Source organism: Lytechinus pictus, chromosome 7 (assembly GCF_037042905.1).
Source record: "Lytechinus pictus isolate F3 Inbred chromosome 7, Lp3.0, whole genome shotgun sequence".
NCBI classification, from domain to species: Eukaryota; Metazoa; Echinodermata; class Echinoidea; order Temnopleuroida; family Toxopneustidae; genus Lytechinus; species Lytechinus pictus.
The window spans coordinates 22,381,405-22,394,782 of NC_087251.1; positions in this window are offsets into that span (position 1 = coordinate 22,381,405).

Sequence of the window (13,378 nt, forward strand, 5' to 3'; positions counted from 1 at the left end):
AGGAAGGAAAGGAAGGAAAGGAAGGAAAGGAAGGAAATGAAGGAAAGGAAGAAAGGAAAGAAAGGAAAGAAAGGAAAAAAACAAAAGAAAGGAAAAAAAGGAAAGAAAGGAAAGAAAGGAAAGGAAAGAAAGGAAGGAAAGGAAGGAAAGGAAGGAAGGGAGGAAGAAAGAAAAAATGAAGAGCGGAAAGAAGAAAGGAAGGAAGCAAGAAAAATGAAGAACGGAAGGAAGGAAGAAGAAATAAAGGAAGAAACAAAGAAGAGGAAATAAGAAAAAAAAAAGAGACAGGATTTTTGATCCATTTAATGTGTATGAAAAATAATAAAAAAGGAAGTACAATTAAAGTGGGGACAGTGTGGCATTTTGGGCCTTAAATGACATAATTTCCATGTAATGATGTATATAGGCATTGTGATTATCATGTCGGACACGCTTCTTTTTTTTTCATCGAAATTCCTTATTCTCACTCATTAGTATGATTTTTATGAAATATGCGAAGCTTGTTTGCAAGCCTCGCATATATATGTATAATAATCATCATTTTCATCATTATGAGGAATATAGACTAAAATACCCGACACAAAGGACTGACGAAGCGAAAACTTACCACAAAACATTGATTGTGGACAAAGAACGTTTTTTCATAAAATACCGAAAATAGCTGTTATGACTAAGGAAAAAAACACAGAATTTTATACAGACTCGCATACATGATGCTTTTACGTGAAGTACACTTCTTAATGTCATATCACGAGGAATACATTGAAATCCATACACTCAGATTAAATTGAAACTATGACGACAGTTTTTTTATGTAAAAATATATATGCCCATCAATTAAGCTTCGAGCTCGCTCGCATGACAGATTCTTTCCATAATGTTGGGACTTCATTTATTACCCTTCACAATGCAATCAGGCGCGGTTTTAAGGGGGGCTTTTTGGACTGAAGCCCCCCCCCCAAAAAAAAAAAAATAATAATAATAATAATTTATTAATACAGTATACCATTCATGTCGTCAAGTGCTGTAAAATCAAAGTTTTTACTATTGAAATTCGATTTTTTTTTCGCTCGGTCGCTAAACGCTCCCCCGCAAAATATCATCTAAATGCAGAATACATTAATGCTCTCTTAAAGTGTGAGTATGGGAAATCAATTATCTCCTATGATACAGTAAACTGCCTTGCAACTTTTTTTTAAATCAACATCCCTATATACTCTACCCACCACGAATATAACAATACTAAAGCCATAAACTTGAAGTTTTAACTCTCATTCCTTATATTTTTCTTAGAAAATGACTCTGTCGCTATATACTCCCTGATTGAGGCTAAACTTATTTAAAACATAGTTTAGAGTCAGGAGTGTCGATCCATGTTTCGGATTATGTCCAAAATTTTCGGTGCGAATAATGCAGATATTTGCAAGTGAAGCACACCAAAAAAATGTTTATTAGTATTTCTAAGTCAAGTTTGATGGTTTTATAGCACTTTTAGATGTTTCTTCAATCACTTTTTTTTTCAATAGATTCATAAAGGTTTAATTTTGTCAAAATTATTGGGCAGGGCAAATCGATATGTTTGCCGCATCACCAATATTTTCATGGCGATCGCCCCTTGCCCCGCCCCATGATAGAAGCAACATGCAGAATGATTTGACTCTATTCTCTACAGTGCTCTATTGTGTAGACTTGTGTTTTACAGGGCAGTGGGTGATTTCAAGTTCGGTGTTCGGTGTTGGTGTTGGTGTTGAGAGCGTAAAAAGGCCGCTGAACCGAGCTCCAACACCGAGCTGGGTTCAGAGGAATGATACCGATTGCGTTATCGATAGCACATGACGTCACGCCTCTGCGCTGCGCTGCTAAATCATCTCAACTTCACGCGAGAAGTCTCGACGACGAAAATGAAATCGGAGAGAAATGCATTAAATTCTCATCGTACAGAATACCAATGTTTTAATTAATTCAAGAATTCGAAAGAGTGAACATTATTCTTCATCAAAATATATACAGCTCAAATGATTTGTACTCATCTTAACTGTAAAAGCTCATTTTACGGGGATGTTTCATCGTGTTCGCCGCCTGTTCACGAGCTTGAGATTGCCAACACCAACACCAACACCGAACTTGAAATCATGATTTTCCCAATCCCTGGGGGTTGGTGTTGGTGAATGGGGAAATTGCACGTAGATCGTCAACACCAGCCGCAGTGCTGGGTTCAGCAGACGACATTAGACACCAACATTCAACACGAACTGCCGGAAATACGTCATATTTTCCGAGGTCAATCCCAACACCAGCCTGATTTCAAGTACGGTGTTGTGGCTGGTGTTGGTGTTGTCACAACACCAACACCAGATTTCAACACCGTACTTGAAATCACCCAGTGTCATAAGGTCGTATTCTTTTGCATTATATATGCATGTTGAATATCCCCTTCAGTAATTTAACGATGTTTTGATGTACATTTATTTGGAAGTTCATAAAGTGCTCAAAATGCAAGGGTTCACTTCAAAAAATTTTCTCCCTGGTCACTACATTCGCTCGTAATATTTTCAAGAGGTGTCACCGACATTAAAATCCATCTCCTTCCATGTTCTATTATACCTATTTACCTTCAAAATTTTGAGAATATTATTCTTTAAAAAAAAAGAACACCTGGAGAGAGTAACAGCACAAACTCGTTTCCGGATATCCAGTCCTACCCCCCTTTTCATTAAAAGCCCCCCGTTACCCCCATCTCACTAGATGGCGATTCCACTGCGATCGTCAAAAATCGACAAAGCGTGGTATAACGTAGCTTGATCGTGCCTTTATCTTTTCAATCTTCTCCGTCGTACCTTGATCTTTTCTGAAGCGGCAAGGATCGCCACCATCTTTTTGGTCGCCACAAAATTTGAACATGTTCAAAACTTACGTAGCGAGATCGCGGAGGTGCTAATACCCCCATCTCACTAGGAAGGCGATCGTGGAGACCATGGCGATCTGTGTAAATCCCGCAAATCGTAGCAGAATCTTCCTCGAATTCAATTTTTAGCCTGCGAGACGATTGCACTGCAACTTCTATGCGACCGACCTGCGCTGAAGGCGATGGTAATACGCTGAAAGTACGACGATGCCACTTTCTTGCGACGATTCGAGGCAGATGTGATGCGCTGCTTCTGCGATCAAAGCGATCGTACAACGAGGCTCATACGCTAATTAGGACCTCGGTACGGTGGTGCTACGAATGAAGCGATTATGTTACGTTCATGATGGGCTCTTGAAACGATTTCAAGCAATCGGCATACTAATCGCGGCACATGACACATTTTTCAGTCGATTGCCAACCTCCGACCAACATGGATGTTCAGAATTTGGTTGGACTTATACATCTTGGCATTCTAAAAGAACATCAGTTAAAAGTTGAATGCGAGGACAGGAGAAGGAGGAGGCCAAAAAGATACAGGGTCCGATCCTGGCTGTCACCTAAGTCATAATATACAATATTTTTAAAATTTCATTCAAAAGATGTCGATGAGCCTAATAGTTAATATAAGGGATGCATCCAGAATTTCATAAAAGAGCATAAAAATCTTTGATATTCTGTTTATTTTTTTCCACAAAGTTTGTCACTCAAAAATATTTGGTAAATTCCTTTCAAATTTGCTGACAAGAAGTAGTCTACTGATGTGAGAGCACTCATAAAAAGGGAGGGGGAGGGGGGCACAATGCCAGAATCTCCCTAAAGATTGCCTTTCCCAATCAATACATTAGTGATCGAATCATTAACAAAATTTGATGTTGTCTACTGTCACTGTGGTTGGAGTTCAATTTATTTTCAAAACATAATCAATTTATTTATTTCTGCAGAGGTAACCCATTTCGTCATCAAGACATGTGAGCGTCTTTTTTTTCTCTTTCCAGCTGGCTCAGCAGTGAGATTTTCATCCTCCTCCTGTACCCCCTCCTCTTCCTCCTCTACCTCCTCCTCCTCTACCACCATGACCACCACATAACCCCTTGATCTTCCTCTTCGACCGCCGGCCTAAGAGGGGTAGCTTGGGCAGCTTTCCCTTTTCTGGTCCTTTTTCTGGGAGGTATGTTTGAAAACGCCGTGGTATCGCCTCGTAATCTGTTGCAAATATGATAATCCGCCACCATCGGCACGGCGTTTTATAGCAGCGCGGACGGTTGTTGCGCAATCGCTGCCCAGTCATCAGCGGCGCAGCAAAAGCGCAACGCGAACGCCTGTAGCGGGCTGAGAACGTGTGCCACATGCCACCCAAAGAAGGAAGCGTCGTGGTGGAAGCTGTGTGAAGCGTGTCGTAAGTTTTGAACATGTTCAAAATTTTGTGGCGACCATAAAGATGGTGGCGATCCTTGCCGCTTCAGAAAAGATCAAGGTACGACGGAAAAGATTGAAAAGATCAAGGCACGATCAAGCTACGTTATACCACGCTTTGTCGATTTTTGACGATCGCAGTGGAATCGCCATCTAGTGAGATGGGGGTATAAAGCGCATCACAATTGAGTCATGAGCGTATTACAAACGACATATTCGTAGCTGTAACGGAGCCCCAACGCATAAAGCGTAGTATAAGCGCATTAAAAGCGGCACCGATCGCCCGTGGTTTTCAGGCCCGTTCCCAAGACAATTCTGCTACGCTGCTTCCGTTTACAAGGCGACTCGACACGCTTCACACAGCTTCCACCACGACGCTTCCTTCTTTGTGTGGCATGTGGCACACGTTCTCAGCCCGCTACAGGCGTTCGCGTTGCGCTTTTGCTGCGCCGCTGATGACTGGGCAGCGATTGCGCAACAACCGTCCGCGCTGCTATAAAACGCCGTGCCGATGGTGGCGGATTATCATATTTGCAACAGATTACGAGGCGATACCACGGCGTTTTCAAACATACCTCCCAGAAAAAGGACCAGAAAAGGGAAAGCTGCCCAAGCTACCCCTCTTAGGCCGGCGGTCGAAGAGGAAGATCAAGGGGTTATGGTGGTGGTAGAGGAGGAGGAGGTAGAGGAGGAAGAGGAGGGGGTACAGGAGGAGGATGAAAATCTTACTGCTGAGCCAGCTGGAAAGAGAAAAAAGACGCTCACATCCCGGGGGGGCACTCAGTATATAATGCATAGTGGGTATGTGCCGCGGAGGGGACCCCCATTTTTACACTCAAATTTCCGTTCCGAGGCATAGCATTTTTGTCTTATTGAGAAAAAGAACAAAGAAAGCCGCTCCAAAGCATAGCATTTTCTTCTTCTCGAGAAAAAAGAAGAAAAAAAATCCGCTCCAGGGCTTCGCATATATTCCGGTACGCCGTGCCGGTCGCAATTTTGGTGAAAAGCGGCCGCAGCTCGCTGTCCGACCATCGCCTCTGCGCTAGCGCGCCCGTCAGTCGTGCCGCCGGGCTAGCTGCATGCACGTTCCATAGGGATGCATACGCACTCGCACGCAGGCGACCCGTTCCAAGGACCCCCGTTTTCACAAACATTTGTAGTTCCGAAGCCCGTTCCGAGGACCCTCCTTTTTACAATTCGCCCGCTCCAAGGCCCCCGTTTTTTGTCTCGCCCGCGGCACACCCCTACCACTTTTTTGGTCGAGTGCCCCCCCCCCGGGGCTCACATGTCTTGATGACGAAATGGGTTACCTCTGCAGAAATAAATAAATTGATTATGTTTTGAAAATAAATTGAATTCTAACCACAGTGACAGTAGACAACATCAAATTTTGTTAATGATTCGATCACCAATGTATTGATTGGGGCATTGTGCCCCCCTCCCCCTCCCTTTTTATGAGTGCTCTCACACCAGTAGACTACTTCTTGTCAGCAAATTTGAACAGTTGAAAGGAATTTACCAAATATTTTTGAGTGACAAACTTTGTGGAAAAAAATGAACAGAATATCAAAGATTTTTATGCTCTTTTATGAAATTCTGGATGCATCCCTCATATTAACTATTAGGCTCATCGACATCTTTTGAATGAAATTTTAAAAATATTGTATATTATGACTTAGGTGACAGCCAGGATCGGACCCTGTATCTTTTTGGCCTCCTCCTTCTCCTGTCCTCGCATTCAACTTTTAACTGATGTTCTTTTAGAATGCCAAGATGTATAAGTCCAACCAAATTCTGGACATCCATGTTGGTCGGAGGTTGGCAATCGACTGAAAAATGTGTCATGTGCCGCGATTAGTATACCGATTGCTTGAAATCGTTTCAAGAGCCCATCATGAACGTAACATAATCGCTTCATTCGTAGCACCACCGTACCGAGGTCCTAATTAGCGTATGAGCCTCGTTGTACGATCGCTTTGATCGCAGAAGCAGCGCATCACATCTGCCTCGAATCGTCGCAAGAAAGTGGCATCGTCGTACTTTCAGCGTATTACCATCGCCTTCAGCGCAGGTCGGTCGCATAGAAGTTGCAGTGCAATCGTCTCGCAGGCTAAAAATAGAATTCGAGGAAGATTCTGCTACGATTTGCGGGATTTACACAGATCGCCATGGTCGCCACGATCGCCTTCCTAGTGAGATGGGGGTATAAATGCCCTCGTCTACATCTATAACACCCATCAGGCCCTGATGCGCGTTAAAGGACAAGTCCACCCCAACAAAAAGTTGATTTGAATAAAAAGAGAAAAATCCAACAAGCATAACACTTAAAATTTCATCAAAATCGGATGTAAAATAAAAAAGTTATGACATTTTAAAGATACGCTTAATTTCACAAAATAGTTATATGCACATCCTGGTCAGTATGCAAATGAGGGAACTGATGACATCACCCACTCACTTTTTCTTTTGTATTTTATTATTTGAAATATGAAATATTCTAATTTTCTCCTCATTGTCCTGTGAAACAAAGTTTTATTTCTCACTGAACATGTGGAGTTACCATTGCTTAACATTATATTGTTCAGTCAAGTTGGTCCTTATTGTCATATTTGACAATAATTCAAACAATAAAAAACAAAAGAAATAGTGAGTAAGGGACATCGATTCTCTCATATGCATGTGACTAAATTGTGCATATAACTATTTTGTGAAAAATAAGCGAAATTTCAAAATGTCATAACTTCCTTATTTTACATCCGATTTTGATGAAATTTTCAGCATTATGCTTGTCTGATTTTTCTCTGTTGATTCAAAACAACTTTTTTTCTGAGGTGGACTTGACCTTTAAAGATGAAAAATTCACAAGCATTTATAAAATGTGATTTTTTTTTCGCTCGGTCGCTATTACAAATATGTGTTATGGGGGAGGGGGACTAGCTGCTTAGTCAGTATAAGTCTACACACAATAGGCTATTTTTATTGTACTGAATAAACCAACGTCTAGAACCGCTCCTGAATGCAATGTTACAAGGAAAACGACGAATGCACTTCGGAAGACACAAAATTATTGAAATATCGGATTTTAATACGAAAATAGGAAACTTTTCAAGCTTGTTCTCTGCGCGCGCTCACATTTCCTCGTTTTCAATGTACTTCATATAAAAAGTCTCGTCCTATCGCCTGTCTTGATTAAAAAACATTAAGATGGTAATTTCGTATGCATAAGTTTTTATTGTCCAAAATGCCCTTTGGAAGTCTCATAATTCTGGAGATTCCGGAAGCTTCACCCGAACTGGTATCGCACTTTATTGTTTCGACTCACAATGGATTTTGAGAAGAAAACAAGTGTACAAATAATTTGCCATTGCTTGCCATTTAATTCCATACGAGGCATCAAAACACAGGCAATATGCCTAAATAACATAAAAGGTAATGAACATCAACACAATCTGAATAATGTCGTGAGACATAACAAAAGACTACATATGCATTAGAACTGTGGCATACTGAAAGATATGGTCACGTGAACACCAGGAGGGTAGTAACTCCTCCCTGGGGCTGTTGATCACGTGACCCACCCGCAGGATAGTAGTTCCCACGGGTATTTCCCCTAAATTTTGGTATAACCAACATCTTTGGAGCATATACTTTGATATTAATATTGGTGATCTGTCAGGTTTCAAACAATTTGTTTCTGAACACAAACCTTCTATATATAAGGCTATCCTTTCATGCTCCTTACCATTTACGTGTAACAACCAAAATCAGCCACATTATGTAATATGCTTCATTAAGTCTGAAAATACATATAACATGTACATCTATATATCCATACTATGGTTGTATCCGCAACTATCTGTGCACGCTTTCTTGATAAACGCTGTAATTGCCCGCCCAACCTTCCAACCTTATGCAGGCCAAAGAGCTACGTTCAGATTTCCTGTGCTCCTAATTACCAACATAAAATCAATATCTCTCCCAACCTCCCAACCAATGCTGACATCATTCTTCCCAACCTCCCAACCATGTCCTGTTTCACAGGAGTATCATAAATCTTGATAGACAAAATTTCCTAAACATTTCCATGTAGCTAATTCGCATCATAGAGCTCAAGGACCCAATGTCTCTCCCAACCTCCCAACCATTAGGTGATGTCTCACAGGAGCATCATAAATCGTGATACACAAAATTTCCTAAACATTTTCCATACTCCTAATTTCCATCATAGAGCTCAAGGACTCAAAGTCTCTCACAACCATGATGACACAATTCTGCCCAGCCTCCCAACCATAATGCAGAGCCGCCAACCTGAACAAGAACATTTCAGTACTGTATTTTCAAGGCTGAAAATCATTATTTTGGTGAGGAAATTAGTATTTTCACAGGAATGCCATAGGACAACACATAAACTGAAACTTAAGAAATCAGTATTCTTCTCTATTTTCAGTACTAAATACGGAAAATCAGTACTACTTGGCAGCTCTGATAATGTAACGTCCCACAGGAACATTATAAATCTTGATACACAAAATGTCCTAAACATTTTCCGTGCTCCTTATTTGCATCATAGAGCTCAAGGACTCAATTTCTCATCCAACCTCCCAACCATGCTGACATAATTCTGCCCAACCTCCCAACCATACATTAAAATCTCACAAGAATATAAAAAGTCGCGAAACACAAAATTTCCTATTTATTTTCCATGCTCTTAATTCCACCAAAGAGACTCAAAACTCAATGTCGCTCCAAACTTCACAACCATGCAGACATAATTCTGCCCAGCCTCCCTACCGTGGTGTCTCACAGGAACATCATAAATCCTGATACACAAAATTTCCTAAACATTTTCCATGCTCCTTATTTGCATCATAGAGCTCAAGGACTCAATGTCTCTCCCAACCTCCCAACCATGCTGACATAATTCTGCCCAACCTCCCAACCATAGACTTAAATCTCACAAGAATATCATAAGTCGTGAAACACAAAATTTCCTAATTATTTTCCATGCTCTGAATTCCATCAAAGAGACTCAAAACTCAATGTCGCTCCAAACCTCCCAACCATGCTGACCTACTGTCGTAATTCTGCCCAGCCTCCCAACCATCATGTCATATTTCTTATGAATATCGTAAATCGTGATACACAAAATTCCTGGATATGGTTATTCTCAACAGTAACTCAGCTCTACGTGTAAAGTCAGTTGGTGTGGTAACACACAACAATCATTTATTGTTACACTGCAATGCTCACAGTCATGTAGCCCCCACACACTGTAACCTCGTGTGTCTAAATTTTGTACTGACGTTAGGTCCTCTCCTCTAGATATTATAAAATAAAACCCTGATATCATAAAACAAAAATACATAGGGTGGGAGGGGAGGGAAACTTGTTGCCTCGATGGGATTTCAAACTGCAATGGCTTTATACAAGCACATGTCATTATAGAGCCGGGGTAATAGTATGGAGCGCTTAGAATCATTTGTATTAAGCGCGATATGAATGCTGCATATTATAATGCAAGTTCCCCGCTGTGATTAATTCACATGATATGCAACTAGTGATCAGATGCACGTTCTAACTCAATTTAAACTATTTACATAGTTAAGCACCTGACTTATTCTTCAATAAAGCTAACACTTGTCTCTCTCAAAATTTTACTGATCACTAACAATGATCATTACCTTACCAAAGTAGAAATAGGTGTTAATTCAGTATAAGTTCTTTATGAAGGCTTGCCGCATGGTGTAGATGCAGATTGGCTACATCTTGCATTTAGTAGATATTGCTTGTCATCAAAATATCAACGTTTTATGACATACAGTATAATATATCATAGAATTGCTATATTTCAAATTTTTATGCAAATAATCATTAAAAATTTGATGTTTAGTGTAAGTGGACCACCATGTGGGTGTACTGGGAATGCTGGATACATTATATACACAACAACAAAAGTAAGTCCCCCCTTAAACAAACATCAATAATTTCCGAACCAATGCGAGTTTTTAATATATTTTTACATGAGCGTGTAGGTAATTTTATAAGCTACCCTCTGAGTAAATGTTATGGACCTATTTCACTTCATGCTTCAGTAGGCACCGTCAGAAGGCAAAAATCTCCCTTTTCAAAAGTCACAAGCCAAATATCATGACTTTGATTCCATTTTATTGGAACCAATTCCACATTCTCATCATAAAAAAATTGTCAGAAGGCTTGTAAAATGTACTCTCTAAAAAACGATACAACTTTTTTGGCTAAATTTCACGGTTGAATAAACACAAGTCCAAATTTGCTATAATTGGATTTTTTACACATTTATATCAATAAAAATGATAGAATATGATGACAGTTATTTTTGGAAGAGTTTCAAAACAATATTCATCGTTTCACGGTTCAATGAACATTTATTGAAAACAAAAAATACGATTTTCAAATATCTTAGGCAAGTATTGGTTCATTTTGAGAACTGAAAATGATCTTTTCTCAACTTTTTCGTTATGTTCACGACCAATTAACATGCTTCAATGATTCAAAGGCGTTTAATTAAATATCCACGCTTGAATGAACATGTGGAATGCGATTAGCTCTTTTTTACGTTATTGGAAAAAAATGCAATTTGCTACAATGGATATCTGTCACAAACCTCCTTGCATAGTTCATTTGATTTGATTTTTATGAAAATCCCGATGTTTAATGCATCAGTGAGCACACAATATTCGAAAATTATGCAAATGAGAAGAAAGTTCAAGGCCTTGGCCCCACTCTGTGTCGTATCGAATGGTTATTTTGATGTGCGCGCCTTTTGGATAGTGTTACTCTGAAGCCATGTACGAAGTTTCATGAAATAACTATTGGCAGAAGTAACAAAAACCGTCCATGAAACAAACCTTCGTTTCATATTTGTTAAAATTATGACTTCGTTTCTCATAGACCTGTGTACATTATGGGTGCACATGTTTAAGAATAAGTAACCCCTTATTCAATATGGTGGAACTTTTTTTCACGGCTGTCTTTAGCAATGTCATTTGGCAGTAATGTTTATCAACCTATGGGCAGAATTCTGTGCAAAAATGAAATCGATTTGTCTATTTATGGATGAGTGAGCACGCATCAAAGTGGAAAAATTGGTATTTTCAATGTCACAGACTAATTTTAAAGGGTAATAAAGTGAATATTGGGGGCATATTCGGTTTCAAATAAGACTTTAATTCCTATTGTTTTTATCATCCATCATTTCTATCACCACACACTTTCCAAACTTTAAAAATTTTCATGGTTGAGCGAGCACATTCGAAAACTTAGGAATAAATACTCTTTATACTGCATAAATGTATTATTTTCCTAACAATTTCTCATGATCAGTTTAATTTATGGACAAATCAGTGATGGGTCCAGAATTTTAAAATGGGGGAGGGGCCTATAATCGGGGGAGCCACCAACATTTTCAAATTTTAACATGATCTAACAAGTTGTAGAAGATACAACCATAAACCCCTATGATGATACGTTACAATACAGGGGCCGGGGAAGGGTTTTCAAAGGGGGGGGGGGGGGGCTGACCATGCAAAAAATCACAATCGTATGGTCATTTCTACATTTTTGTACATGCTTTTGGAAAAAAGTGGGGGGATGAAGCTCCCCGCCCAGCCCCCCCCCTCGCTTCTGAGGCCCCTGCAATATATTGTGCTCACTCAACCATGAATATATGATATCAAAATTGTGTGTGGAGTGGTTAAATGATGGATAGTAAAACAGCATAATACCATAAAATTCACCTAAAGACAACATTTGCCCAACTTTGTATGTGCACAATCTGAAAAACGACTCTTGTGACTTTCAAAAATGGTCATTTTTAATTCAATCTTTAATTACTCATGCATGACTCAACCGATCAATCTTATTTTTCTCCGGGAGTTGCTTAATGAGTGTAGAAAACCATCTACGGAATATCATATCTCAAAATAATTCCGTTCAAAAGTTACAGCAATTTGATTTAGGGGGGACTTACTTTTTTTGTTGTGTATATAACACAAAAATTAAGATTTCGTTACTAGCTCGAAAATTGACCCTAAGATTAGTTTTAGGAAGCATTACAAAATTCAGTGTAATTGTAATTTTGTTATTTTGACGTACGATTTTTTTTATATATTAAATCTCCTGAATAAAAAAATAAACACGAAAGATGTGTGCTGTAACATTAATGATCAGAAGGAATATTGAATGATAATGCTTGATTAGTATTTTCTATGTTTGATAAAGATAGAGACTTTATGAATGGATACCTAACCATGCTGACTAAGCCAATAGACCATAACTCGCCACGAGTCCCAGGAAGGGGGGCGGAAGGTGCGGGCGTCCGTAAGATATGAAAATACCCTGAATGAACCCCTGTATAAGCCTTTATTACCAATTACGCACCCTGCACCCCAGTTAAATGAGCGATTACTTTTTTGTGTGCTTGTCAAGCTTTTCTGGTGACGAAATGTCCTTCATTTTGGACTGATGACCTTTTCCTTTTAAATTATTTTTAGCATGTACAATTTTTCGGGCATTAAAAGTCCGACTCTGGATCCGCGCCTGTGTGGTGTCCGTAATAGAAAAGAGAAAAGCTGACACCAGAACGAGCTGAAAATCCCTCTTATTAACTGAATTACACTCTAATCCATCCCCGCCTCCCTCCCAAAAAAAAAGGGACATAACAACCGAGTATAGGCCTATTATTCACATCCGTCATGCATCTAACCCAGCGACATGTGAAAAATGACGTGAAATTAAATATTTCTGATTGACAAATGTCTTTTGGACACAAGGACGACTGTTACGGCACATTTTGGTAAATTTACCAAAATGCTCCTTAACAGACGGCCATTACAAAAGCATAAAAGATGATGGTACCATAGCAAGCTGGAATTATTTTGCTTGAAAATGTTAGCCGACACACCTCATAGAAATATGTTGAGATGTTACCTCGAATACCCCTCCCCACCGAACTATTGATATTTTAACGAATATCTGAACAATTAGAATAAAGAAATACATTTAATATTGACTTGGCCA